At 40.6% G+C, this 26,634-nt stretch overlaps 1 long non-coding RNA gene across 2 annotated transcripts in view; it reads left to right on the top strand.

The window, feature by feature from the left end:
* Positions 1–25,973, top strand: part of LOC142407835 (uncharacterized) — a 178,901-nt gene extending 152,928 nt beyond the window's left edge. Inside the window, exons 3-4 of one of the 2 annotated variants that reach the window (XR_012775071.1) lie at positions 16,516–16,660; positions 16,780–16,874. This is a non-coding gene — a long non-coding RNA (uncharacterized LOC142407835). Of the gene's footprint in view, positions 1–16,515; positions 16,661–16,779; positions 16,875–25,867 lie in introns of those variants that run through there. The other variant, XR_012775070.1, reaches the window with a different exon arrangement.
* The last annotated feature ends 661 nt before the right edge of the window (positions 25,974–26,634 follow it).

The raw sequence follows: 26,634 nt of genomic DNA, 5'->3' as shown, positions 1-26,634 counted from the left end.
TTTCTTTCACTGTGGCCGAGGGCCTGGATTACCAAGTTCCCTCTGAGCCTGAAGGTAGAGGATACTTCTGAAGTCTCGAGGCAATGTAATTAGTCAGCTATAAGGAGAGACGTAGCCCAGTTAAACTGTCAGCCACTACTGGAAATTTGCAGCGGAGCCGTGCTGATCCTGCAGTATGCGAGGCAGAAAAGCCATTAAAAGAAGTCAGATCCTGCTGAGGAGGAGAGGTATGTCTTGTGCTTGATGCGTCAAACAGGGATTCAGGAGACAGGACGAATTCCCATTTTCCCAAATTCCCTGCCTCAGCCTTGCTGCCTGCCCTTAGGGTTTCCACTTACTATCTGAGCAAAGTTTCTGTGTGCCTGTGCAAAGCTGATTTTTCTTAGAGAGGCAAGATGCCTGATACAACCGAGCCCTGCTCTTGATAGTTGCCGTCAATATAAAGTATCACAGTTAAGGTGGATGGCTGGATATTTGCCCTTGAGTACGACTTTGTTTCTTGGGCTAACCCACAATGTAGAAGTATTTGGGGCTTGTTGACTTGCTGCTATGCTAATGCTCATTCCCATGGTTCGTTTCTTTTTTTGTGTCGCTCCGTTTGTGTGAAAATCTGCATCTATACATTTCCAGTGGTAGGCTGGTCCAGACTGAGTTAATATAAAGCTCTGTGGAGGAACAACGGGACAGGCTAGTGTTAAAAGGAAGCAGAGGTGACTCAAAGTTTAGAGAGCCTTAGAGAAAGTTTACTGTCTCCCGTTGCTCTCTGTTCGACAGAGTTGGCCCATCTAAAACCAACACTGGCCAGCAGCAGTGGGAATCCTTTTCAATCACCATTAGCAACACTTTTATTTCCATCATACTTGACCACAGCAGGCTGCATCCCAGTGAAGAGCATTCCTTTCAGAAAGCCAGCAGACATTCAAGTGCAGCGGATTTACTGTGTGAAAACGGCATTTTTAGGGGCTTCTGAAAATGTTTAAATGAATGCTCTTTTTTTATTCTTTCTCACAGCTTGATTCTCAGCTTAGAAAGCCCTTCTTGCTAAACAATTTTAGTTTCCTACAGGAGCTTAGAAGTTAGGTTAACGTTCGCAATATAAATTTCTGTTGCTGTGAAATTACACATTTCTTAAGGCCTGTATATTGGCAAAATGAATGTTTGTAGCTATTTTGTTCAGGGTGAATGAATTGGGTTACTGATGCATATTTGCAAGTTGACAAAAGAATTCTGCACAGTCTTTTAGTTTTGATGAAACTCTGCAATAATGTTTGTGAGGTTTTCTTGCTCTGACTAGCAAGACAGCCTTCCATAATACAGCCCTATGCAAGTTGAAAAGAGCCAAAAAGAAAAATCTCCCCCCCAGTTTGGCCCTATTCCTAAAACTTTCCATATCTCCTTAATCAGGAGACTGGTTTCAGGTCACAGAGAGGGAGCCAGTGAAGGGGCATAAACTGAAAGCTTATTTGTTGGAGAGAACAAATAGGAATAAAGTCAGTCTCCATTGCAAATCATAGCTAAAGCAGAGTTACAAGGAGCTGGTTAAATCCAACTCGCAGTGTGGTGGAGTGGTAGGACTTCCCTTCGCTCCCCAGACCAGATTAAAGTGGCTCTGGGTTTGGTTCGTTCCTTGTGCAGAAACGCCTGGGCTCACGCCAGTTCTGACTGGAATCAAAGGGAATCTCTCTTCTGCAGTGAATTATGTGATGGGCAATTATGTGCAAATAACTATAAAAGTATGGGTTTTGTCAAGTTCCCGTAAAGTCCCTGTTTATATTCACAAACTTTTACTGTCTTCTTCCCTGAGGCTGGAGATTTCAGGAGCAGCTTGTGAACTTCGTGCCCCTCTTTTTTTTTTTTTTTCTGATCCCAGTTTTGGGGTATCAGTGAACTGACGGCTGCTCCCACGATGGGATTTCCACATGCTGATTCCATGTGCCCCTCCCTACACAACCTATAATTGTGTCCCAGGTTAGTCCTACCTCACTAAATTAATAGTCCAGTCAACAAAGACAGTCTTTTACAGTTACCAGAAAGAAATGAGCAGATTTAGGCAGTTTTTCAGCCTACCTATGGGATGAATCATCTCCTAAAGAGGTTGTAGCCCACTGTTAATTATGGAGCCGGGGTGAGGCATCCCCTAACTGAGATGCCACCAGTGAGATCGGGTGAATCCAGGCCTGCGGTGCTCCTGCCCGAAGCCCTCCTGGGTGTGCAAAGCAGTGGGTACAAATTTGGTTTGGGTTAGTGTGAAAACATAACGCAAAACGCAGTCTGAAAACCATGTGCAGTGGAACAGTTTGACATACTTCTGTTGTTCTTGGGGAATAAGTGCGGCAACGCTTTGGGAGTCGAGCACATAATTTGAATATTGGGCCTTCTAATTGATCCCAGCCCTGACGAAGACAGACTTGACATTACATGCTATATGATCACTGGCACAGCAGGGGCAGTTAGGCAGAGGGGATTGAGTGGTGTGTTCATGAAAGACCTAATGGAAATCAAAGATAAAATGTTGCCTCCAGGAAATTATGCTCCCCCACACATGTGGTCTGTTCTTTCTTATACCAAGAATATAGGGAATATTTAATGAACTGGATCTTAAGTGAGTATAGTGTGTTTTCCACTGCAGCTATGTGGTCTCTGTTAAATGCAATGGTGTATTTTTGATGGGCAAGCAAATTGGTTTCTTTTGTTTTGTTTTGTTTTGCTGACATTAGCCAAGAGCTTACATTTTCAATTTCCTACAGTAAATTGTGCTTGTCCACTTTTGAAGAGTACAGAACAAAGGTGTATAAATGCGTGTGTCGAGGGTGGCAGTGTGGAAGATGGAGTTCAATAGTGCAGGTTCTGCTGGTTTTAATCTAGATTGAGGTGAATATTTACCTGACTGTCAGATACTTTCTTTCCAGAAATCACTGCTCTACTAACAGTTCTCATGTCCTTATGCACTCCTAAATTATAACAATATTCAGTAAAAAGGTATTTGGACTGCAATACTGCATTTAAATGACTGACTCATTCAAGTGCTCTACAGTCTGTAAGTTGGACCTTCATTATAGATTGACCAATTCAGACTTAAGGTGAGATGTGCTCAACAAACATGGGTTTATCTTGTTTCTGCCAAGTAAAACCATTCTTGTTTTTATGGTATTTTCCAGCGTAATGTCTGTTATTAGGATACAGGTAGGAAAGTTGTGTGTCTCCTATTTTGGCAACAAAATCGGTAGCCACTGGGTGGTGAGATGATTTGAAAGTGCAGCCAATGCAATGTTCACAGTGATCAAACTGGAGCTATTGCTGCTGTGTCAGCTGCCAAAGATACATAGTTAGAGACTTCATTCAGGGAGAATGAGGAAAATTCATAGTCCCATGACATTAAATAAAGAGAACAGCCAAAGCCCTTGTTATATATTTCCTTTTTTCCATTTCTTTATATGCGTTTTTCTCCTCCTGTACATCTCTCTGTGTCAAAAAGGTTCTTGTTTAAAAGGTTTTGTAGGTGTTGGGAACAAAAGCAGCTGAACTTGTAGTCTGGTCCATCCAACCAGCTCCTCCTGCCATAGACAGCTGTTCTTTCCTTTCAAACCCTCCAAAACCACTCTGAGCTAAATGTTTCATTTTCAAAAAATGAATCATCAATCATAAACCTTCTAGTAAGGAGAAGAAGATACTTCTGAACAATAACTATAAAATTTCCTTGCATTCCTTTCAAGACGGTGTCTGTTGCTCTTCCTGTAATAACTGTCCTTCTCTGCTCGTCCTTCTTACTGTGTGTTTCTTCTTCTCCATCCTCTCTCTAAAACATGCTGTCTACTCTGTCTTCCCACTTGTATCACATTCCCTGAGTTTTATCCTTTCCATCTTGTTTCCATGGGCCTAGTCTGGTACCACTGAAATTAATGGACATTTTGGCAATTTCTCTGTGTATAACAAAGCCGGATGCTGTCTAAGTGCTGCTGCACTTGGACCAGTAGCAAATGTATCAGGTTGCCTATGAAACTCCATCATGCTGGTGCTCTACAGGAAAACCAGCGCTGCTTTTGTCAGGCTAGCCAGGACGTACATCATTACTAAAGAAGCAGTCGGGCCGTATGGAAAATTAAATCAAACTCTAAGATCCCAAGATGAATTGGAGATTGGCTTCCTCCCAGTTCTGTTCCTCAGTCTGAGATCTTTAGCAGACATGTGCTGGAGGAGGGATCAGGGAAGAAGGGAAAAGATGGAGCAGGAGAAAGGGAAGTTTTAAATGCCCTGAGGCAAAAGCTTAGGTGTCCTTCTCTGCAGCGGTTTCTAGCTCTCTGAAAACCTCTTGCTCTCAGCTACTGAATGAGTACTCATGGTTCCAATTTCTGGGTTTTTTCCTTCTCTCCATAAAAGTATAAATATCAGTCTGTACTAGTAGGGTAGTTTGGCTTTTGGAACGGTCAGAGGTTAAAAAGTTGTTTGGAAAACTTTACAATAATATATAAAGAGTATGTCACCTGCCTTCTCCACACTGGAGAGCTGTGTTACAAAAACTCTTCTTGAACTGGTGTCAAAGCTTCCTTTTTAGTTAAAATAAGATTGTCCATGTAAACCAGACAAGGCAAAGCAATTTGAATCTTGAAAAAAGAAACAGAGGTTGAGAGAGGAAGAATCACAAATCAGGGATTGGAAAAATGTCTATACTTTGTCCTGGAACCATCCCCTGTAAGCACTTTAGTGATGCATTAGAAAGCCAGTAAGTCTAAGCTTTTTCTTGTCAGTAGAAACTAGGAGGTATCTCCAAAGAGCAATTCTGCTCAGCTAAAACCCGAGTCAGCCTGTCAACATACTGTCTCTCTTCATGGATGATAAAGGAAGCAAAGGGCAACTCATTTTCTGTTTTTGGCACCTCAAGCAAATGCTTAAATTTGAAAAGGATGAAGTTGGTCCCTTGTATATACTTAAGGGATACAGTGTGTATGAATCTGCAGGGATGCCAGAGAGAAAAAGGGGCATTAGAACCGGTGACACAGAGGAAGGACCAGCAGATGAATAAGCCTGTATGTATGGGTCAAAGGAAAGAGAAAAATAAATGATAGCCAGGAATAGATGAGACCAAGTGATGGGCACTTGGCAGAGTCACCTGTGGTGACAGAGAGGAGGAAATGTAGAACAAATGTCCCTGGTTTTAGCCATGTTTGGTACACAGTGGTGACAAGACAGTCGCAAGAAGATGTTAGAGGCTGAGAGGTAGGATTCCTTAGGAGGAAGCAGCCAGGCCATCTCTGGGTGTACTGGAGACTGTGGAAGATAGACTGCATGCAGACCTCTGTTTCTGATAAGCTCAACATACCTGGGATTTTATGCTTAAATTGGCTGCCATGGCAGCCAATTGGCTGCCATTTTATGCCTCATTGGCTGCCATTAATAATTTACAACAAAACTAGACAAAAATTAAAATAACTTTTCCATGTTAAAAACCCACCCTAAATAATTTTGTATTTTCTCTCAGGTATATGTGTAGGACCAGCAGGGTCACAGCAATCCTTGAAAGGTTGGAGAATATGTTTGCTAAGAGACCATTGCTCTCCCATTTGTTTATTGCTTCATCTGACACCTTAAGCAGTTCCCATGTTGCTGAGGGTTGTCTATAAATCTTGTACCTTATACCAAATTAAGAAGACCATCTGTTGAAGAAAGCCCATGTAAGGAGGTTTCCTGGAATTGATGAAACTGCACCTATACCATCATTTGAAGCCCCACTTTCTCTGCAGAGAAGGGGGCAGGATTGGTTTTCTATTGAGCAACACACAGCTCCAGTGAATCTGTAATTTCCAAATGTCTGTTGATTGAATCTGTGTATTAATGGTTATAAGGATCTTCCTCCTTAAGCTATAAATCACATTTTATGGTATTAATTCATAGGAAATGATTAAAGCATCCTAAATAGGTAAAGATTTACAGGTTTAATATTAGCTGCTTGACTGGCATCTCCCCTTGATGTTGTAGTGCCAGAAGACTGATTGGAGCAAGTTCATTTTTATGGAGTTATTCTTCATTAATAACCTGTTTCTGACTCCATCAAACATGCGCAAGGGACACGGAGACAGTTATTTGTTCTGAATATGAAGGACTGTAGGTTAAATGTTTTCCTTCATTTCAGATTAGTTACGTTACTGTGTTCTCTGCCTTAAGCAGCAACTCACTGCTGGGAGATGTGTGAAACAGGAAAGCAGTCAGGTTATATTCTTCATGACAAGAGTTTCTGAAAAGTCAAGGTGAAGAGTCCACTGACTTTTGGCTTTTTTTTTTTCATTTGATCATGCAAATGTTTTCCGTTTCAAAGAATGCACAAATTTTTAAAAAATAATCTGGCTGGGGATTTGAAGACATGACAGAATAGACGCCTGGGAGATCAGTTCAGAAAATGTTTTCCTAGGTAGCATGCAGCAAAGAAGAAACAAAATGTTGTGAGAAATAGTTTGTGAGTTAGTACTTGTGTATTGGAGAGGGTAGAGGGCAATACAGAGAGCATCAGAGACATAGTAATTGGGTCTGGGAAGGTCCTGGATGGTCAGGAGAATATGGTTGACTTGTGCTGGTATGAAATAGGAAGATCTTTGTTGAATGACAGGTTGAATTTCAGTCTGTTGGTGCCTGTATGTGCGTAACTTGTATATCCCTAAGTTGCCACATTTCTACAGCAAACAAGGCTGTGTTGGCATCTCAGCTTTAACATCCTGTTAAAAATAAACATTACTTTAATGTAGAAGTATGTCCATGTTTAATCAAACTCTTCAGGCTAATAACAAACAGAAACTTGAGGATGCTTCCTTTTGTTTTGATATAACCATTTTTCTTTTCTGGAAGGCACTGTACCTCTTGATCTCCTGAAAATGAGACACTTTTTTGATGTCATCTAAATCATATGCATCACACTGCTGTTCAATAAACAGTAAGATCTCGATATTGCTCACCTCTCACATTGCCCAAACTTAGTTGATTAGGCCACTTAGGGATAAGGTACAATCAATTGTTAGCCATTGTGATGGAAGACAGATTAAATCAGTAGTTTCCAAATCGTGATCCACAGACCTGAAGGCCTGCAGAGATTTACCTGATCTTGAGAATTTTTCATGCTTTGATTCAGCTATTAAATCATGTTCAAAGAAGTTCACCAGTCAGAAACATATCATCAGTTGATGATATGACTGGCAAAATTTGACAGGAGTCAATGCAGTCATGCAGCCCTACTCTGCCTGAAGAACTGTCCCTTTTCCCAGACTTTGTTCAAAACCCATTTCTGTGAAAGCCAGCAGCAGTGTCATTGCCACTGCAACATGATGTAGTTACCAGTGGGAGGGAAAGAGTCTTCATGATCATCTTTATTTAAGAGATGTATATGATGTAAAAAATTGTGGACACTTCTGACTTTTCCTTCCAAGAAGTTGATGTGAAAGTGAATTATTACTACCGCAGAGAAACAGAAGAAATATAATATTAGGATGTTTATATTTTAGAGGTGATCCATGCACAGTGCCTGGAGGATCTTATGATGAGATGTCACATCAAATAAGAAATCCAATACTCAAATTCAGTTGTCATAAAAAGGTTTTACTTTGACGCTATTCCAGCAGCCTGACTCCATTCCAGAAAAATAAAGACTCAGTTTCAGAATGACTTTTATTTTGCTTTGAACGCTGTTCACATACACTAAACGAAAAAGAACTTTCATGTTCTGGTTAGAGAAATTAGCTCAAAGAACATTTTAATGCTCCTTGCTCTTATTTTTGATTTCATGTTCCAGAAATGTCTGTGGTGCTTGCTAAAGATCATAAAGCATCATCAGCCTCTCCTTTGCCACGCATAATGAAAGCCAGCATTTCAACAACACTGGGAAGAAGCTTTATTTGCATAGCACAAAAGAAAACAATTTTTGGAAAGACCAATATTAATCATGGACAGTACAGCAAATCACAATGTTTTCACAGCAAAACACAATCAAATGTTTTTATTCTAGCCAAAGAACAGGTTTCTGATTCTGAGAATAACACCGTGCTCTGCACCAAAGAGACACAAAAGGGCTTCTCCAGCACTCTGCCATTAAACCTCCTTCATCTGTATAAGAAGAGCTCGGTTCTGACAATGCTGACTGTGTTTAATGAACCTTGAAGTCAATGGGACTCTCTCCGTGATATCTACTCATATCTCCCAGGTCCCTGTCAATAGACCTCTGGGAGAGACGTTTTCTTTACCCTGCTCAGCAATCAGTTCACCCTTATGCACATCTGAGGCTGAGACGATAGCTGGGGCATTTATGGAGACACTGCTAGTGTCTGTGTTCTACCTCATGGACTCAGCAGAGCCCCTGCCCCTTTGGGACAGCGGTCTGGAAGGAAATCCCCATCTTACAGTGAATATAAACTTAGGTTTGGGATTTGGGTGGCTTTTGTGTTTGGTTTTGGGGAGGAGAGAGTGTCATCTTTCTCTTGTTCTATTAGAAGAGAAGAGACATGGATTTGCTTTGGATATCTTTTTTGTTAGCTCACTGAATTCAGTAGAAAGACACCTGATGGACTCTCTAGGCCACTAGGATGACTTACTGCTAAATAGATAAGATACCTCAAACTATGACTGATGATAATTATTCCCTGCTTTCTTCACACATTTGCAGAGCTCATGTGTTGTCTAAAACTGAGTGGAGCGATGGAAGGGGAGAAACACGCCTGTAGACATGAACTAAGGCTGACAAATCTGTAGGAAATTGCTTTGAGTGCACTAGATTATTCTGAAAGCCTAATGCTGTTGTATGTTTTTCCCTTGGTTTTTTCTATGATACTGTTTAAAACCACCTAGATTCTTCTTGTCTTTGCTTCTTTGAGAAACGTATTTCTCTTATAGTCTGAATACAGTTTGCAAAGGTGTGTGAGATTCCCAAGGACACCTCCTGCGTCAAGTCAGATACTTGCAGCCCTTTTCTTATCAATTGATTCCAGTTTTTAAACCATCTAAAGCAGTTTCATGCAAAAGTTGCATCTTCATGCCTTGAAACCCTACATTTCCTTCTCAAACTGCTTCCTTCACTCTTACAAAGAGGACACAGCTCCCATGTTACTAAAAATAGTAATATAAATCCTTAAATACGTTAGTTCTAACAACAGCTCCTGGGACATCTTCCTGGTGATTCCCTTCTGATATGACCTGCGGGTATTTACATTAAGAATCTGTGACTGCTTGAAAAAAATGGATCAATATTGCAGCACTCCAGTAGCGTTTGGATTTTTTTCTTCTGTTTCCTGGCCTTTTGTTTTTCATATTCCTAGGAAAATCCCATCCAGCCTAGCACTGATCTTTTTGGCATTGCCGTTTAATAGCTGCCACCCATCCAATCAAAGCAAGGCAGAAGCTGCCAAGCTCTAGTATTTCCTTGCTTTATTCCTCGAAGAATGTCCTTGCCTCCTCTTTCTTGGATGTTTTCTATACATACGTTTGTGACTCTCTCTATTCCCCAAGATCGTGTTTGCTTGCAATTAGTGGAGCTTTAGGCCACTGGTACATAGCTCAATAATCACCACTTTTCCACTCTTTTCCAGTCATTCTTTTGTGATGGGCAAATATATTTCCTGACATAATAATGTCCCTTGGCAGATTTGGTCTCATTCTCATAATGCGAATGTTTATAGACAATGGACTCAATATGCCAGTTAAAACAGATTTTGATTTTGCTTATCTACAGCCAAAGTTCTTGGCCCCTGGTGCACAACCAAACCATGTGTAAAAAGGTATTCAGCTCTGAATGAGATCGCTAACATCTGTTGCTGCACATAACATTTAATCTTCAAACACCATCAACAACAACAAAAATCAGGCAGTTCAAAATGCAGAAGTGGAGAAGCATGGGCACTGTGAGAGCAAGCTTCAATTCCTCTTAATTGCTGCCATGCCTTGTGCACGCAGTGATGCTCTCCTCGCGGCTACAGTAGCCTGCCCTCAGGAGTCCCTGAGGATTGCACCGGGAGAGGGGAAAAAAACCCTAGTATCTGAGAAGAGCAGCCCAAAATGCAGCCTCTCTCCAGCCATCCCGTTCCTTGGGCAGTTGTGTTCTTGCTCAAAGCAGGTGCCAAAGGGTGGTAAATGAGAGACGTACTGAAGTGGTCAAGCGTGTTTATTAATATAATCTCTGATATGCAGATATTAGCCTGACCTTTATGGTAGAATTAGCTCATAATCATTCTGGTTGCTCTTGATAGTCTACAAATGCAATTTTGAATCTCCTCTTTGTGGTATTCCTGAAAGATAAAATATGATGACAATTTTCCAACTATCCTGAAGAACAGGAAGTAACAGCCATCCCTTCAGGTGCTCTTTGCATTTGTCATTGAGATACCTTTTGATAAATTTGTATTTCTTCTCGCTTCTCTACTCCTCAGAGCTATGGTATCTCCTGGATCAGGACCTGAATGAGGTATCTGTGCTTTACGCAACTTTTCAAAATGCTTGGACCCCACCTTGGAGCTTTTCCAGAAAGCTTGTAAAGAACCCTGCTTGTAATATTTTTCCTCTTTGTGGATGGCAGATGGTCTTGGCTTATTCACAGGCCCTGTCCAATGCGCCTGGAGTCTGATAGCGTCAGCAATCTGAATCACACCCATGTGTAGCCATGAATTCTTGATAACGTTGCTGAAGCCTCACATACTCTCTTTACTGCTTTTCTTAATCATAAGAATTCTCCCATCATTCACTGAGTGCTCTCTCAGACATATATTTGTTGTGCTTCGCTGATATGTGTCTTGAAGCTATGTTGGTTTTTAAATACAGGGAAAAAATACCATGGCAATGATAATGGCAATAATAGAAGAGACTGATGAAATAAGGTAAATTAAAGTTTAATGCTAGCAGTGGAAGTTAGTTATGACATTTTAGTTATATTGTTCTGTCTTCTAGAGCTATAGTTTGGAGTCCTTGAGGAAGGAAAAGTTTACTGAATTTTGTTGTATAACATTGGTGTTGCAAATGTACCTGCTGGTTTGGTGCTATTATGTTCCCCATCTCCTTGACTGCTCTGAATTTTCACTGACTCATAGATTTCATGGAAAGTTCATCATAGTCTTGCATGGGCTAAGAGTCTGTTCCATTAAATGGAAATTCGGGTCTCATGTCCTTTCCAGGAGCCGTGGTTAATGAACCTGCACCAAGATTTCCTATGTGATTTGCGTTCGGTACCTGTGATTATACCCCAGCATTCCTTGCAGTGAAACAGATGTTTGTCATATGGTCCTAAACATATAAATCGGCCTGGTCTTTCCAAGCGATTTGTGTGCCAAAGAATTCAATTATGGCTCTGAATGGGCCTGGGCCATAATGCTGTGAGACGAGCTTATTTAACAGAAATTCTAGAGTGTTTGGCACGTTATGTTTACCAGGGTGAGGGGAACAGGAATGAAATGCAGTCCTGGAAAGAGGACTGTCATGCAGATGACTCACTGCAATCAAAGACTTTGAGAAAATATGGTTTCTAAATGTTATGTCTACAACTAATTAACTGTATTTATTGTAGGACCTGTAGAAATACAGAAACTGTGAAGTTTAGGGAAAATTAAATTAGGTTTTCAAACAAATGCCAGGCTGCCCAGTGTTCTTTTTTTGGAAAAAAAACCCAGCAATCTCTTTGCCAAGTAAACTGAAATATGCTAAAATGCAAATGTTGATGTGTTTCAACAAGGAAATTCAATCGCTGAATGCAAACTTTGTTTTCAAAAATTGAAATGTTGAAATCATCCAGGTTTCAAACTGAAAAGTAGGATGATATATACACAGTCTTTATTTAATCAGCAGCTTTGACATTTTCACGTTAATTCTTTTCTCCAGATATTGTATTTCCCCCCAGTGAAATACAACGCCCAATTTACACACAGTATACTCACACTCAAATAGACACACTTGCAGTAGACCTGACAGATTTTGTTCCAGATGTGACTATATATGTACATATGTATGTGCCATATAGTAAATACTGATTTTTTTTTTCCTTTTTCGTTACTGATGCCTCAAAATTGTTTGAGTATACTTGCATAAGAATTGATACCACTAGAGACGTGGCAGTATATGCTCTTTATTATAAGGGAGGGCAGGACAACGTTCAGTAATCAAATCTCTGAATGAAAATATTGTGATTTTCAGTGCAGTGGTGCACGGTCAACAAACGAAATCAAGTGGTGCCTCACGCTGATAGAATAGGACATGTGTTCTTTGTGTAAGGATTTTGATGGTTTGTTAATGGCATCAAAAGACAAAAGAGAGTAGAGGAGATGGATGTACTCTGTCTTTACAGTGGGTGGGTATCTGAGGGGGCAAATCCTCTACTGGACAACAAAAATAATGCCTTTCCAAGTAGGTCTTAGGAAACAGTTTTTCTCTACGAAAGCTGATGTTCCTCATACAGCACTGAGAAAATAGATTGAGTAGTCAGGAGATTGGTGACCTTAGGCAAATCAACACTACATATCACAATCCATTTAAACTTCAGATCTTGGAAAAGCTGTTTGAAGACTGGCTTCGTGAGCCAGAAGTAGGCTGGCACTCTCTTTTTCTCATCAGGATAATGGTCCCTCCTCTTGGCGAGTGCAAACTCGCTCCATGAGACCCTGCGTCCACGCGTCAGTTGGAGAGCAGCCCAGGAAAGCATGGCGCTGCTAGCCAGCCAGTGTGGTAGTGTAGACGCATGAAGAGCAAGAACATCTTTCTTCAGCCTGGTCAGGAGGGTGTTAGTGCAGCACTGAGTCTAAGTTCACAGGGAGCCTTGCCAAGCACCTTCTGGCTCCGTACTAGCGGAATGGTGCGCAGGAGCCAAGACAGGGAAGCCCTGAGGAAGGGCTGTGGCCAAAACTGTAGAAATCAAATCTAGGTCTGAATAGAGCACTTCACTGACCAAATCTGGATTGTCACCAATTGCTTCTATTTAATGAGACCCTGTGGAAAGCAGGACCTTCCACTATAAACTTCCGAAAGGGGGAGCAGAGTGTCTAGGTCGGTGATTAACCAACTAGAATAATCAGTTGTGTGTGAGACGCTTTGGGGGGTAGCTGTGATTCAGTCTGTGGAAAGAACGAGGTGTCATTTCGGTTTTTTAGGGATGTAAGTTTGTAACTAATTTTTGTCTCTCCTTGCCAGCGTAACGGTTTGAATGTTAATTTAATTTTGCAGAATATCATTTATGTAAATGTAATTAGAAGGGAAACATGATCGGGAGATGCACAGCACCAAAGAAAATTTATTACTCCGAGGGGTATTGCTCTAATCATTCAACTGCAATATTGAGTTTCCCCAGATTTAATCTAAAAGCAATAAATTACAAAAGGCTAATGTCCTGCCCAACAAAAAGCTGTCATGAACCCAAGTTTCTGTGGGGAAAAAATTCAACTTCATTTCAGCAACAGGCTCTCCTCGTTTACACATTCCTTTTATGATTCCAGTCAAGTCAAAGTAAAATGAATACAAATGTGAGAGTTCGAACACTTTCCCTGAATATGTATGTGTGTCTGTTGGTGATTGTAATAATCAGCAATCCATGGCTCTGGGACTCTGTTATCTCGGGCAGAATTAGGAATGCAGTCCCGCAAAGATACAACTGCAAATTCTTCTCCCCACCTTCGCATGACCCTGTGATTTAAGGGAAGGCAAACTTGAGTCTGATTAATTCCAGTGTCCATATGAAAGTCTGTTGCTAATATGCCGTCGTTTTTGTTCTGCCAACAAAATGAATGAGAAGAAATGAGCTGTCCTTTTGCCTGTATTAGTGACTGTAGCCTGTGTACTCCATGGGAAGCACTGTCTGTGTGGGGAAGTTGCCCTGTTGATGCTGCTGGACTGCATTTACTAAAGCGACACTTTTGGAAAGTGGAATGAAAAACAAACGGATAATCAAATAATATTGTGTGGTTGCTTCTCAAAGCCCTTGAATAGCAGAACTGCTCTTCAAGGAGCATCTCTCCACTTGGTAAAACCTGTAATGAAAATTTGTCAGCGAATAAACAACAGCTAGGCAAAATAAGAATTGGTAAATGCCTGCCTAATGTGTAGGCTAAAACACTGTTAAGTCTTGGGGTTTTGTGGTGCAATTTAGTATGAAGGCTGATGCCAACATTACACTTCTCTAAGAAGCAGAGTAATTAGTACAGGAAATAGGTTTCTTATGTTGTATTTAGCCAAATTCATCTCTGGTTTAACTCCACTGTAGCCTGTATTACATTTGTTCTTATTTCCCAGTGTTCCTCTGCACAGTTCTTTATACTATGACCTTTAATTCACTGTGATTGTCTTTTATTTTAGGTAGGGGCCATAGTTCCTCTCTCAATTTGTTAGTATCAATTATGTTGTAAGCCCAGGTTTCTTGGCTCGCAAAATGAAACCCATCAGATCTGCAAGAAGTTTTTACAAAGTGCAAATTGGCAGGTTTACAGATTCCCACAGCTGTACATGGGACGCGGGGAGAAGTGCAGGGCTGCAGCCTCAAAGGCATGGGGAAACAGAACTATGAAAGGACCGGGGAAAAATGCAAGGAACAGAGAAAAACGATGTTGTTAGAAGCAGTGGAGGAGGGGCTCAACATATCAATTACTCATGTCCTTGAGAGGGAAAAACAAGTCTTAGGAGGATGGCTGAAAGCCGTAACTAGCAGTCTGGAGAATGAGAGAAAGTGACTGGGCTTGTTGGGACATATAAAAAAGCTGGTGAGGCTCAGGACCTGCTACTGACCAACAAAGTAAAGCCAGTTATGAAAACAGTTATTGAATTCAAATCAGTATCTTCCTCCTCATCCCAACCAAGCTCTGGAGATAAGGTCCAAGGGCTCCTTGTGAATGACTTTGGCCGAGAGCAGGGGATCTGTGTGCGCAGGTCTGCGCTGGGGTCCCATGCTGTGATGGCACTGGTGGGGCAGCGAGGCAGCGGCTTCCTCTTCCTCCTCCTCCTCCTCCTGCCTCTCGTATGTGTTGCAGAGATGAGTTCCTGTACTGGGAACTCTTCTTATAGGGCTGCTTCCACGTGGCAGGCACCCCAACTGCTGTTTCATTTCAGCCAACCCAAAGTTAAACTGAAAGGAGGAAAAGATGATTGAATAGATTCATAACCACATACATACTGCATCAGCTTTTGGTCTGTAGGGTACTGCTGTAAAGCTGTTAGAGTTGTAATTCTCCACCCACGGGTGTTTAGGGAGGTACAAATGTGTGCGGCAGAACATAGGACAAACTGCTGTGGGTAAACTTAATTAACAGTGAACATGCACGGTACTAATCATCTCATCCTTGATTGTATGCAAGTATAGCACAGATCGTGACAACCTGAACAGTAAGCTGCAGGCCTCTACTCTACGATTGCATAGAGAATCTTTCGCAGCTGGGGCTAGTTCTGTGGCTTTTTGCAGGCAAATCAGTAGAGAATGACAAAACTGCAGAGCAACAATGGAAAAGGTCTTACCTTAGTGATCTACAGTGTACACAGATTGCAAGATGTAGTGCTGAGAGACCTGAGATGCATTTTTCATTTCACAAGATGCAGTTGCTCTAGTTGCGAAATAAAGTTTAAGATTTTTTTCTCTTTGTTTTTGCATAATGCAGGAAGGGGAATCCTGCATCATGGAAAATGTTTTCTGCCCCAAATGAAGACTACTGTTCTACAGTTCCTTAAGATGCATACATGAAGATTTTATTAGTCAAAGAAGTCTTCTAAGATCATAATCATTTATTACAGATCCTGTGTTTTTCATTCCAATGAGATTTATAATTATAAACTGGTAATTAAAGAGGCTCCACTCTGTAATTCCATAGGAATTCCACTGTGATCTGACATTAATTAACAACCAATTATAAATTATGATATAACTTTTAAGAAACCCATCAGTGTCTGGATGCCTTCGTTCCGTTACAATGAAATGTTAGAAGGAATTTCGCTTTTGTAAGCTGGAGCCTTGTTGCAGATTGATCAGTACTACCGTGCGCTGCGGACGTGTTTCCATGATGCAACAACTACGTGGATGCACGGGTTCGACCTACTAAGGATTTGAAAGAATTTTTATTCTTATCTTTCTTGTAAGAGGCATGTCTTGCAGAATTTCAACCTTCTGTCATGTCAACAAGTGTGCACACTTTAACACTTAGATTTTATCTGACTTGTTATGTAAATTAGACTGACGTGATGCATCGCTTGTCTGCCCTATGCAAGCTTTCTCTGGCTTGAAAGTATATTTTCAAAAATTATAGTCAATCAGGAAAAAGAGAAAAATAGTTACAGGCTCTAGTGAGAATGTCTCTGGGATAGAGAAGACATGATAGCAGGTTAAGGGGATAAACTGTCAAAATTCTGGCATTATTTGGCCATCTGCATTAGAGATCTGGTATGTAATGGAATTTGTATGTCCCCAAAATCTGACAGGTAGAATGCTACCTAGAAATATTCTGTAATAAAACAACTGGTACATGTGGATAATCAATACTTAACCTCTCTCTTTCCTTTTTTCTCCCCTTTTTTTTTTCTTTTTTTTTTGTTTTTTAGAACTCAGGTTGATAATCACCATTAAGCTTTTCAGAAAGATGGGGGAAGTGGGATAATACTGAAATCCATTACTTGCAAAACCATGTAGAGAACAAGAGACATAAAAGGAGACAACAAATTATTTTTGCATGGATGAAATAATGAGGTAAGTTTTCAAAGCCTTGCCCTGCAGATTAATTTCCACCATCTCCATTAAGCTTAATGAAAATCACGTGTGTATCTCTGAGTCTTTCTTAGCAATGCTCCTCCCTTGCCTCTTTGTAGCTCCTCCCTGGGATCTTCCACAGCTCCTTTGATCAAACCTCCGAGACCTCTTCCATGAAGTGCAGCTTCTGATCTGATCAAAGTTAGTACGGGTAACAGAGTGAAGAGAAGTGTGGCCCTTTTAGTCGTCTCCACATCCAGCTTTCATTATAAAGCAACACTGGTCTGAGCACGAAGTTGTTCAGGAAGGTAATAGTGTGGCTTACTTAGCAGCCAACTTTTGTTGGCTTTGGAGTCCTCACTGTTTCTCACAGTCAATGTGGTTGCAAGGTTGTACGGCATTTATCCTTCTGTTGTAATTTTCTGCCATTTTTACAATGGGTACTGGCACTGATCTGCGGGAGCAATCCTTTTATTTAAACTCCGACAAATCCGACAGTCTTGACCAAGAAATAGTCCTGCCTCTTGTTTTCTCCCTCGTTAATGTGAATGTACCTGTTCTCCTGTAAAATAGGTAAGATTTCAGCTAGGAAATTCCCATAAAAATCTCGTCCTGTTATGTTGCATCTAACTCGTTATCAGGGCATCTCTGAATAGCTTTGCCAGTTAGCCAGAGATGTGTCACTGACAGCAAGGAACAAAATGCTGTAATGTAGGGAAATGTTATAAACTTGTTAGATCAGATCGGCATCAGCGGTGAATCAGCCTAGTCCTGTTGGACCCAGAGAGTATACATGAACTAAACTTGCTGCTTTTCCTTGTAACTATCCCTAGAAGGGATTAAGTGTTTAAGATCTGGCTACAAGCATTTCAGATATTAATATGTTCTTTTGGTTCTGTGCCTGAATAAGATTTAGAGGAATTTGGAGAGCAGCTGGACGCTAAAGCTTTAGGAGATCCAGCGTCAAAGCAGGGCTCATAGTAACCAACATCCTGTCAGCAAATCCTAATGTTCTATATTTAACCTACTATTAAAATTATGTTTTGTTATTTTTGTCTACCTTCAACTCAAAAGTTTGGTTTCTGTAAGATTGCAGAACAAGGCAAGCTCAGTTAAGGCTATAAAATTTACCTCGCTGCTTTCTTTTTAGCTCGCTGTTGATCTGATGGCAGCTGAAAGGGCAAATGAGAAAGGTAGGTATTATGTTTCAAGGAGAGAGTTATAAAAGTCTAAACTGCATCCAAAGTATATTTTACTCCTAATAATGAGAACTGGATGAACAGCGTTTAAAAAAATATGAACCTGCCCCAACTACATTGGTTCAGAACTAACTGATCTAATGCCATTTTCCAAAGAATAATTGATATTATATAATCATAACTGGCAGTTTATGTCATGAAAGTGACACTTGACACTTTCCTGCTAACCAGTTTAACATCATCAATTAAAACATCACTTGTGTAATGACATTTTAGTAACCAGTTTCATATCGTAAATTATGACATCACCTTCTTTTATGGCATCAGGGTTGAATAAAAGGTTTTCTTTAGAAAAGAGAAAAAGGAAAAAAGGAGGAAACCTTAACATTGCCCCTCATTTTGTCCTTATGAAAGGTACGTATGTTCTAGCCCTCTGGTCACTGTCCTCATTAGGGAAGATCTGAGAGCTGAAAAGCTACAAGCAAGGGTGAAATAAACAATTGAAAAGAATGTGCTTCGGGTTAGCACAGACAACCTCCCAGTAGACGGTAGTGTCCTTTGCATAACACCAATGGAAATCATCCAGAAATAGAGAAGAAAGTATGGGCATGCTCATGGAACCTGATGAACTCAATTATAGTGCAGTAATATTTACCGAGATGTGGTGTGAAAGTTCAAGATTGCATCATTACCCACCAGTTGGTGTTCTTTTTCTTCATGGTCAGTGGCTTTAAAGTAATCCTTTATATAATATTCTTCACTGAATAGTCAAATTTGGGTGCTGGTATTCTACATCTCAGACTCTTGCGGGCACTGGGTTTTATGATGACTGCTGGTGATTTGAGTTCTGAGTTGGCAAATGGCTCCATTTATTTGTATCTATTTAGCCTCATGGAACCAGACAGGAGCCAGACATGAATTGAGTTCAGAGGATTCTCAATTACACAAAGGTCTCTATGAATGTGCGTCTTTGTAGGATTAACTGCAAGGAGCCAAATATTTTAAGTATATTGTGTGTTTTCGGAGCTGGCTTTCTAAAGGCACATAGCCTTTAGAAAGCCTCTCTTCCTACCAAGGTCAATAAAAGTGTTATCAGTGACCGCAGCCACAAGCAGAACAAGTCATAATCAAGCATTTTCAAAATTTTTCCTGCAATTTTTTATCTTGAAACTGAATCATTACCATATTAAGTTGTGTTGAACTCCACTGGGACTCTACCCTGAGATAATGCCCAGTATGTCTTCTAGTGCTTATGCAGAAACTTAACTTTGTATATGCAGATGGTCCCTGTGAGTTCGTGTGCTTCTCCCATGGCTTGCCTTCATATCACATCCTTGGTTTGCAAAGTGGGGAAAGAATCCTAGACAGAAGTCAAATTCACATTGTAAAAACTGAACAACTGTTGTATATTGACTGGGGCATAAGCATTTCCCTGAGTAATCCAGAATAATTTCCCTTGCTAATTCCCAGACTGTAAATCCAGGATATGACAAATGGGTGCCGCACGCCATCTGGGCAACTGGTCTGTCCTTGATCAAGGGTCCAGTACTCAAGAGATGCCCAAATACTGGCAAGAAGGTGATAAGTCGGTAAGTATGATAACACTTCTTAAATTACAGACAAAATTTTAAGCAAATCCATGTAAATTGTCAGTGCATATCTTAGTGGTCTCCCGAGGATGCCATGATTTACCTACTCTCTTTTCTCAACATTTTTTCAAAAGTTTTTTTCCCCCATGAATATTTATGTCGATGCCTCATTTGCTGACTGAATTTCCACTCTGCTGAAATTATGCTTCCCCATAGTGCACCCAGGAAAGGTGAGCCGTTAGAGGTGAGAAAAAGAGATTCCATGACCTTTAGGAAATAGCAAGTGGCACTAGATAAAACCTATTCTGTGAGGGGTTACTTATGGATTGGTTGGACATAATTACCAAAAAATTATTATCTCTCTGAAACAATTAACTTCTGGTAGATCAGAGTCCAAATCTCCAGAAGCTCTGAACTTTTGCAAATTGGCTTTGCCCATTGCCACTCTTAGGCGATGAGTAATTCTTAAAATAGGCATGAGTGATAGATACCACATATTTCCAGTTATGAGTATGGACTTATTTACAGCTGGCATTTTTTTTAAAGTGAGTTGTAAATGTTAAGGTGCTAGATTCAATGCTTATGAATGTGTTTCCTTGGTGATAAAGCTTTCACTAAGCACGTTATCTATCTGTGCTATCTTATATGCAGACAAGAGATGATTCACACTGTATGTTATAGGTCTTGTGCTTTAAAATTGAATCCTCTATTGACTTATGGCTGAGAAACATAGAAATCAAACCCACAGCTGGTTCTTCTTAAAAGTGAAGTTTTGGCAAAAGGAATGAAGGCTTTAATGCATTACAAAAGTGTGCATTTTTTAAAGTTGTTTCACTTCCTATTTTCTCTCTACAAAACTCCCTGAAGTTAGGAGTGCTGTTGTGTTTCATCTTGCAGTTTCAGCAGAACATAGCTTTGATTTTGCATGCCCCGCTACTGCCTATTAAATGCAAAGGAGATGTCAGATCATGGGCGTACACAGATTAAATAAACAAATACATAGAATGAAATCTTTCTGGCACAAAGAAGCAATTTATCTGATGATGAAGCCGTTGTGGTTGGAAATCTCTTCAGTGGAGAAATAGAAATGGCTTTGGAAAAGGTGAGGTGGGACAGAAAGACTGAGCAAAACCCTCCTTGCACTGACAAATAATGTCACTTAGATTAGAGTGAGAAGTGCTGGCCCAGTTGAGGTCAATGGGAGCTTTACCATTCTTTCCACTTAACCTTCCTTTGTAAGTAAAATAAGGGAGAGTTTGCCTGTTGGATGTCTGTGAGTAGTTACCTAGCGCATCTCTGCTTTACTCTGGCCTCCTATAAAAGGACGCTCTTGCTTTTCATCAGCTCCAGCACTCAGGAGCTTAGACGGTTTATAACACAGAAAAACAGGGAGATGCAAAAGATGCAAAGTGAAAGGAGGCCTGCTGCCAGTGAGACACTGCTGATCACAAAAAGCCGTCATCCCAGCGCACATTACACATTAGGGTTCGAGAACTGTAAATGGCATAGGGCTGTGTGCATTAATTGCATCATAAAGTAGAGGGGCCCCAAAGGAGGTCTGGTCTCAGCTGTGCTATGACTGGGACAAACAATTAATGAGAGATCTTACAATCTCATTAGGCAGGACAGAAGTAGAGAGTATTAATCTCCCATTCTCTGTGTTTGAGACTTGAGTTTAAATATGCCTGTCGTTTACAAAAACAATCTGTGGAGTAGAGGGGAATGGACCTGACTTTTCCTGAGTCCTATTCCCAATTTCAGAGTCTGGCTTTTCTTGCCTTCCTTTTTCCACCAGCATGAGCTCTGCAATCCCCCTTATTGTGCAGAAGTCATCAAAGACTTGTTTAGATTTGCTTTTTGTCTCTAATTCCAACTTCCATTTCCATGGTTTACATTTTTGACAGCTGCAGTGTCGTACGGTAAACAGCAAACTGTTCTATTCCCAATGATCTTCTCTTAATTTGTTAAGTCGCTCACTGCTATCCTTGCACATACAAAACCGTCCTACACATTTTTTGAGAATGTTATTTTGGGGACTTCAGATACAGTAAAGGTAAATCAAGAACCAGGTCAGTGGCATTGCGTTTCTGAAGCACAGTGGAGAGAGAGAGACTTTCTGACCCCGCAGGTTTTAAAACCTCTTTTTGGCCATTTAGGAGAAATGAGCCAGATGTTGACCCCCTTTGCACCCGTTTAGCAAGCTGTAGCTCAGGCCATCGCATCTTACTTGGTGGAAAAATGGGTTCCCTGGTATGTGATAATGCCCCCACACAGGTCTGAGCTCTGCTATTGGGACTGGTACAGGCTTTCTGGCATCCCTAGATAAACTCTCATGTCATTTACAAAAGCTGTCAAGGGCTGGCATTGGCTTTGGAGAAACCTTAGAGATGGAGCATGGGGCTACCACACCACGGGCCAGCCCTATAGAAACTCAGATGGAGGCTACCAAGGTTAGGAATGGCTTTATGTGCTCTCTATCTCATGGGCACGAGTCCTGTAGGACTAATTTGGAGAAATCTACTCATTGCTGGGTGGGCGTGAATGTAATTGCAAGGATCTTTCATGTCAGCCTCGAAGTGGACTAACACCCTGCAGATGGCTCTGATTAGAGGCCAGAAGAGAGGAGGAAGGTGGAAGGTGCAGTGCCTCCTAGAGCCCGTATTGCTGCTTTTGGATTTGCTGCCATTGTTGACTTGGCTTTGGGACAGCTTTTGCTGGAGCTGTTGCCTAGATCCTGATTTTGGCATTGTTTTGTCTTTTCTTGTACTGTTTTGTCCCAGTTTGGCTCTGGAAATATCCAGAAATGGAAGAGGCGCCACTTTGTCAATAGTGTGGGGGGCAGAGAGTTTGCCTTCTTCACTCTTGGTTGGCCTTGAAATTCCCCTTAATTAGTATTATCGTTAGATTCTCACTCATATCACCCACTCTGTCTATTCTGCTTAAATATACTACCTCCAAACACAATAAATCTGAAAAAATGTGCACATTATTTTTCTTTCTAAATCAAGTCCAAAAAAAATTGGACTTGAACCAGCAGTCTAGTTCCGCTATAGTAACTGCTGATTTTGCTGCTTAATTTTTTTCCCCCTTCTTTCGTATTTCGCTTTGTTTTTCTCCACATCTCCAGGATACATAAACTCCCTGTCACTCTCACAGCTCTTTCCAGCTATGCAGCTGCCTGTCAAGGAATACATGGTAAAATTCTTACCACTACCCATTCCTTACATTCAGACAAGTGTTAGTCCAAGATCCACAAAAATGATTTGCTTGCCTAGGTTTTTCCCATTCCATGAACAAATTTGCAATTTAACAGGAAACAACACAAAACAAACAAACTGCACTCTAACCCAGGAAATTCCTCTAGAACATCTCCCTTGGAGAACTCCTGCATCAGGACAGTCAAATATAAGGAGATTTGGAAAAACATGGTTTCACCTAAGCTTTGGCTGGATAACGCATTTACTAGAGAGCAGTTTCCTTTGTGAAAACTGTCTGAAAATGGAGTAAGATGACAATTAGTATTTCTCCTATCCCATCCTTGTCCTAAGTATATTACTGAATAATACTACTAATAAAAAAGGATAAAAGGACTTTGTAGTTCCTGAAAGTTGTTCAAGATGGACCCTTGTGAGAGCAGGGAAATGAGTTTGAAGGAGGCAGGTCCCATGTCTTTTTACTTTGCCACATTTAAAGAAGTGCAGGAACTGAAGCATACATATTTATTGTCAATATTTATTGTCAACTTTGTCAATATTGTCATATTCATCCTCAGTTACAAAACTGACACATTTTTCAGGTAATAAGTATTTTCATTAGTGTTATTTCCTTTGCCCAAGTTGAAGCATTTTAGGGAAAGTTACAGATCTGACAAACAAAATAATAAACAAAATCAAACAAGATAATGTTTACTTTTCTAGCAGTATGCGTTCATAGTCACTGTTGACTTTTTTAGTTTTCTGACAATGGAACTGTTTTGTAAGTCCCTTTAAATTCTTTCCTAGCCAGAGCGAAAGTCATCTCCCAAGCAAATTCCTCCTTACAATTACAATGTGATACTTCATACCTGGTATATCTGTTTCTCAGCACCTGATTATGAGCTAGGGATTGTGAACTAGTTATATTTAAGACTGTAATTTGTTTTTAAAGCTCCTCTTTTTCATTCCCCATTTTTCGATCCCCCTACAAATATCTTTTAAGAGCACCTGAAGTCCCGCCAGACCCCAGAGAACAAAGGCAGGTGCACAGGTGTTGCAAATACCCGGCCATCCCACTAACTGGTGGCTTTGCAGGGAGCATCGTGAACATCAGCTTTGATTTTAAAGTATGCTGTTGCTTTGGCACTGCTGGGGGGGGGGAAACACGAAAAAAATTATGTCATTTTTTATAAATATCCATCGGACTTGCATGGATTCTCCTTAGTTGATGTATCAAGCCTTCACTAACTACAAGACAGATAAGCTAATAGATACATCAGTTAAACCAAGTTGAGCTTAAGTGTCTTAGATAATAAAGCTTTGCATAAATTCTAATTCGAGCAATTTCAGCAAAAAGCATAACAAGTAGCCAATCTGGGATAAAAATGTTTTTATTTCAGTACCTTGTTCTTCATAACATCCTTCACAGATGCTATAACATTATTTTAGTCTTTAGAAAAATATCTAACAACATGATTGTCTCACACCAGGCATAATCCCAGTGGAAATTAAAATTGCGTGCATTTTCTCATCATTCTTTATTTAACAACTGGGAGAGTTTTAATATTTGAAACTCAGCAAGAAAATTGTCTTGAAACACAGAGATTCCTTTGGGGTAATTTCACTTTTGTTTTGTGTGAACTTTAGCTGAGCAATTTTTTTACAGTAATATGGATCTATGGATTGTATGACGGTTAACAGGACTTTCTATATGTGCTTCTCACTTAACACATAAGGAAAAAATAGCAAAGAACATTCTAATAAAATCATTTGAGTCAGCTAGCCTTAGTAATAAAGATGCCCTGTTTCAGGTTTTTTAATAGTTTCTTTTGAACCCATATCACTGGTTTTAGAAGTGAACCTGAAAGTCACTCTATTCCTGCATTAAAGGCAAGACAATTGTAACACTTCTTCAATTTTCACAACAATAACATCAGACAAAAGAGGGTGAAAGAATAAACAGAACTCTGCTGTGAATATTCAATGCCAGGAACAAGTGAAGACAGGAAAAACGCTTTAGACTCTAATAACAACTGAAATTACAGCATCTTATCCGGAGCCACGTTTGATGAAAAGAGCAAAAGTTGGTTCTAAGAAGAGAAGACAACAGAGAAAAATATAGAGAGACCTCTGCTTTGTTTACATGGAGAATCTTTGAAAAGCTTTTGCACTATTACTTCCCCAGCTCACCCTAGGGTTAGACAGCAGAGTAGGCTGGGCTAGGACAGAAAATAGCATTTTTGCAATGCTGACAAAAAGTGGGGTGCTATCCGTGCTGTAAAGTCAGTAAGAAGGGAGGTTTTTTATAACTCCTAAGTATATACTTGGCCCCAGTGCAAGTCAGTTAGCATTTTCCTTGGTGCTTTTGAGGACACTGATTTATTATTTTTTTTCTGTGAATGAGAGGACATCTGGCATGCCCAAGGAATCTAGCATTGATGGGACTTGGTAATGCAGTTTGCTTGACTCAGAGCAGCAGTATCCAGAAACTGATGGCTCATCTACAAAATGAGCTGGTTGTTTCCCTTCAACAACTAAAGGACAAATACTTGCAATGCAAAATAACGTTACAGTAGGCTCTTGCAAGTGGCCATAGACAAGTGACAGTGGATTTAGTAGGGTTGATTGTATGAGCTGATTTCCATTCTTCGAACCTTTTTCTTTTTGCCTGTAATTGACCCTCAGAAGATAGGCTTGCTAGCGGGGCACCATGGCTGTCGCGTAGTGGCTTCCTATATTCATTATAGCTTAGATTCCTTCTGCAGATTGAAGATTCAGAAGTCAATAAGCACCTTTCAGAAACAGTCCATTCACACTCAGAGAACGTGGTTATTGCACTGCCTTGCATTGGGCATTGTCGCTTGTTTTCATGTGTCCAACAGAGTAACAGTGACATTCCTGTCATTTTGCCTGCACTCTTGATGTTTCTGTCTTCAGTGTTCCTGAGACAGAGAGAGACCTGCCAGTCCCTATCAGGAATTTGGGGCTCCTCCCTCAAGTGTTTCTAGCAAAGTCAAAACAGCAATGTCCAAGGCCTCTTTTTATGCAGAACTTTACACTGGAGCTAATATTAGTACCACCACAAACCCATTTTGCTTGATGATTGCACGCTGAAACATATGCTCAGATACATATTTCTTTGGATTTCACTCTTACTGTAATATTTTAATCCTCTTCTGTGGCTCTTAATCATGACATCTTTTTCTCCCATTAAATGTCTCACAGGAGTTTTTTTTACTAATTCTTCAACTAACAAAGGAATACCTCAGACCTCCGAGTTGTTTCAGAAAAGAGGCATCAGATCTACCCCTCCAGTGCAGCGTCAGCAAGATCAAACAGAAGCAGAAAGTGCTTCATGTGCTCTTCTTCGCATTAGTCCTGTGCAGAGATACAGGCGAGTATTTGCCAGGCCAGAACGTTTATCGGCAGAGTCCATTTCAATGGCATAGTGGGTACCTATGGATAAGTCTGTAAGAGGAGAGAGGTCACCGAAGGCGTTTATTCTCAGGCAGTTCTGCCAATCACACATCAGCATAAGACCTCAGGAATCTTAATGGCATGGTCCAAATGGGCTTCAGATACTTATGGAGTGTGGGTAGCTGACAGCAATTCAGTGTTGAAGGGAGTCCACTGTAAGTATTTTGTGAAAGTCAGGTTTTTCACCAAAACATAAGATCACTATCAGAACCCCTAAAAAGCCAGAAGCCCATTGTTCCATTTTTTTTTTTCTCTGCACCTAAGCTGAATAGTAGGAATTCAGTGCCCTGGGAGTGGGTGGAAAGACTGTGTTTCCAAAAAAAGAAGGCTGTAGGTAAGCTCAAGGTAGGCTCTAAGTGCCCTTGCGAGCTTTATGCCAAGAACAGGGGCACTGATGTTGTTGTCAAGAGTTGCCTGTGTGCAAGCCAAATGCATCAGGAGGGCCACTTTAGACCAGTTATTGTCAAAGATGTCTGTCAAATCTGATACTGTTCAGCCCACAGAGTCACATGTGC

This window comes from Mycteria americana, chromosome 3 (assembly GCF_035582795.1).
Source record: "Mycteria americana isolate JAX WOST 10 ecotype Jacksonville Zoo and Gardens chromosome 3, USCA_MyAme_1.0, whole genome shotgun sequence".
Taxonomy (NCBI): Eukaryota; Metazoa; Chordata; class Aves; order Ciconiiformes; family Ciconiidae; genus Mycteria; species Mycteria americana.
Note: the sequence above shows the minus strand (reverse complement) of the source record. Positions and strands in the feature narration are given on the sequence as shown.